General features: G+C 48.7%; 1 long non-coding RNA gene across 1 annotated transcript in view; it reads right to left on the bottom strand.

Moving 5' to 3' along the window:
- Positions 1–2,925: 2,925 nt before the first annotated feature.
- Positions 2,926–3,676, bottom strand: part of LOC106734398 (uncharacterized) — a 3,294-nt gene continuing 2,543 nt past the window's right edge. The window contains exon 3 of the long non-coding RNA XR_001370029.2: positions 2,926–2,960. This is a non-coding gene — a long non-coding RNA (uncharacterized LOC106734398). The remainder of the gene's footprint in view (positions 2,961–3,676) is intronic.

The raw sequence follows: 3,676 nt of genomic DNA, 5'->3' as shown, positions 1-3,676 counted from the left end.
CCGAGCCCCGCACTATTTACTTTTGCTAATGGGACAGAAGTAAAGATTGGGATTTCCCAGTGTTAGACGTTCTGCTTTAAAGCCGGCCAGTTTCATGATTGTCCGCCCACTCCCACCCGCAGGTCAGTTACGGCCCGGCGCCAGGAGGACGAGCCACTCTGGGATCTAACGAGAACAGGACAGTCGGGAATTCCACGTGCTACCCTAGAGGGGCAGCTTGCCTGCTGCAGCGCTGCTTCCTCACACGGGCTGGGCCCCGGGTTCACCCAGATCGGGGGTGGGTCTCTGAGCTCCAACACACACCGCAGAAGGCAGCAAATGGGGTGAATTTTGAGGTTTCAGCCTTCAGTTTTTAAAACAACCCAGGGAGAAATCAAACACCACAATTTAATGAAAAAGTCATCGGGTAGAAATCTCAGAGAACGCCAGCCACCCAGTGAATTCCGGGTATAGACGGTCTGTATCACTTAGCCCAAATACTTACCCCGCCTCTCATGACCTACGATGCGACTCAAGCAGAATTATTATTTGCCTGTACTGCAGCTACCGCTCTGCAGTCGCAGACAGTATAATACCGTAGAGGCACGACATACACAGAACTGGAGCATAGCACCACGCAGCCTCTAGGTTCAGACGAGCTGATGCCTGCCCTGAGGCCTGCTCCTCCCAGGCCCTCCCCAAATCTCCCTGATGAGCCCAAGCCCAGGCAAGACCAGGAGGTCCCCCGATGCCTAGGAAACAGAGCCATACAATTTTGGTAATGCGGGTAGTAAACATTACAGACAAAAAAAAATTACAAAAATATTTTTCCAAATCAGCAGTTTCATGACGCCTGCAATACACATTTATCAAGATAGCCAACTTATCTAAAACACCTACGTCTATTCAGAACACCAAACGTGTTCCGGGAGCATTCCGAATTCATAAATTGCAGGGAGAGTGTTTTCCACATGCTGGCCTAATGTAATTCACACAGATAGTCCCATTCGCCCTCGGAGCATGCTCTCGCACTGCGCATTACAGGAGTGTCAGGCTGGATTTATAGGAGAGAGTATTCCTGTGGGTGGCATTATTGATAGCAAATGGAAGAGTCACCAGACGCTAGAAATCGGAAGTACTCCTGAAAAACCCCTTTTCACTTGAAAGGGCTATAAATCTACAAATAATCTTGAATTCACAAGCAAGCCTTTTATGTAATATGTTGATAGCAAATACGTTATTGAAGAGACACACGTAATTACCTTAAAATTTACCACACTTGGGAATGTAGCAGGGCTCCCAAAATCTCCATCATTTTTCACTAAAATTTTAAAAAGGTGCCAGCAGGTGGCGTGCTGGTCAAGAGGCTGGACTCCCACATTGCTGGACCTGGCAGCTTGAAAATCATGCTAGGAAAAAAAAAAATCACGCTAGGCACATGTGTGTGTGTGCCCAAAATCCTGGGAGGACAACGGAGAAGAGATTTTGTCCTGCTTCTGTAAACCTGCTTGCTCTTCCCATGAGAGAATAGCTTGTGCTAGCCGTACAGAAAACCGCGTCAGGACGACACCCTGCACCTGCTACTGTCTGTGGCTAACTAGCCCGAAACCCTTCTGCTCAGCAATTAAGTGCTTGCATGGAAACCCCACTGCCCTCAGAAACAATGAACCTGCTTGACTCAGCTTCTGTCACTGCTTGCAGAGAAAGCCCTGGTAACCCACCCCCTATAAAAAGACTGCTCAGACTTGGGTCGGGGCTGCAGTTCTGACTCTCGGCCTCCGAGCCGCAGGCCATAGTCGCTGGCCAGCTAATAAAGACTCCCTTTAACCTTCATCTGGCTTTGGTGGTGGTTCATTTGGTTACACTCCACAATTTCAGTGTGGCCTTGGGAGGTGATTTCTAACCCCAACCCTCTCTGTCTCTCTCCGGCGAGCACATGTGCCATATGACAAAAACCTTAAATAAATAAATAATAAATAAATAAATTTGCTATAGAGTGTGGTACTTGCCAGAGAGGCAGAGGGAGATGGGAGGTGGAGAGAGCGAGCACGAGAGCGAGAGCGCATCACCCAGGACTGGGAGGGGAGAGGCGGCCATGCTCAGCGCTGTCTCTTCTCCCCTCAGGAGTTTGGGCACGCGCATCTTCTTGTGTCTTCCAAGCCACTGGTCCAGGATTCGAACTGCAAAATGGGCCATGTGGGATCCAGCCACCTAAACCATCATGCCACTAGTTGGCCCCTTGTTTAATTTTATGATAGTAAAAAAATATAACATTTCGCTATTAAATTTTTTCTTTGAGATTTTTTATCCTCTCGTATATAAAAACAAAGCAGGACTATGTATCCATTAATATTCCAGACTTTGCTAGGAAGCTCCCACATTCTCTAGGTGATAAAAAGTGATATTCGATAAGCGAGATAAAGGGGCGTTTTCGCGTCCCCGTCACCGTGTGTGGAGCATGTAAGCACAGAGTTCTCCGGTCCTCAGGGATCAGGCCCGGTCTTTCACAAGTTCTCACCGACATCAAATCGGACCTATTAATAGGGTTTCACTTCATGTGTGCAACGCGAGTGGCCAAATCAACAACCAAATCAACAGCGAACATGCCCTTCACCTCCAACTCGTGCTGCCCACCCACTCTCCCAGGTGTTTGGAAATAAATGCCACACTGTTGCCAACCACACCAGTAGTACTCACACTCAGCTGGCCCGCCTGCTCGCCCTCACAGGTTCCTTCCTGCAGGGAGGGCATCGTCTCTCGTCTCTCATCAACAAGACCTTCTGGCCAGAGTTGGCACATGTGCTGACAGATGGATGAGTTCTAGGAGGAGATAAGTTTGTAACGTGGGGGCCAGCAGGAGGAGTGGGGGTTGAAGCGCTGGACTCACAAATGGTCAATGGTGGTTCAGGTCCCGGACCAGGAGATTTGCTTTCTCACTTTCCCACCGTCTCATTCCGTCTTCCATGGTGAGCACATGTGCCCTGTAGAAAATTCAGAAATGATAATAATCAGAAATAAAATTAAGTAAATCATTTTTTTTGTTGAAAGATTTTCACTATAGGGCCCAGTTGCTCACCAAAGAGACAGAAACTGAGAGATATAAAGCAAGAAAGTACCCTATAAAATTACCATTCCTAATATCTGTAATAAGATCTTTTTTTGGGAGAGACCTTTCCTATAGGGCGCGTGCGCTCGCCAGACAGACAGAGAGACAGAAAGTGAGAAATCACCCCCCAGGGGGATGGCCACGCCGCAATCCCTTCTCCTCCATTCTCCTCTCGGGATCCTGGGCACACACGCACACGCGCCCGACGTGAGTTTAAGCCACTAGGTCCGGGACTCGAACAGCGGTCGACTACATGGGAGTTCAGCAACATGGCCATTACAATAACTGCTGGCGCCTAAGATCTTTTTTACAACTAAGCCTATTGTAGGATCTGTGTGCACAGGGGGATGACCGCACAGCCGCTGCTTCTATTACCTGTATTCACACCTATGCTATAACTGTACCTGTGGTCATCTGTGTGCACAGGTGGATGACCGCACAGCCGCTGCCCCTACTACCTGTATTCACACCTATGCTATAACGGTACTGTGGTCATCTGTGTGCACAGGTGGATGACCGCACAGCCGCTGCCCCTTCTACCTGTATTCACACCTATGCTATAACGGTACTGGGGTCCTATTTGTTCACCGG

Source organism: Tupaia chinensis, unplaced genomic scaffold (genome assembly GCF_000334495.1).
Source record: "Tupaia chinensis unplaced genomic scaffold, TupChi_1.0 Scaffold000110_1, whole genome shotgun sequence".
NCBI classification, from domain to species: Eukaryota; Metazoa; Chordata; class Mammalia; order Scandentia; family Tupaiidae; genus Tupaia; species Tupaia belangeri.
The sequence above is the reverse complement of the archived record's forward strand: the minus strand, read 5'-3'. Positions and strand labels throughout refer to the sequence as shown.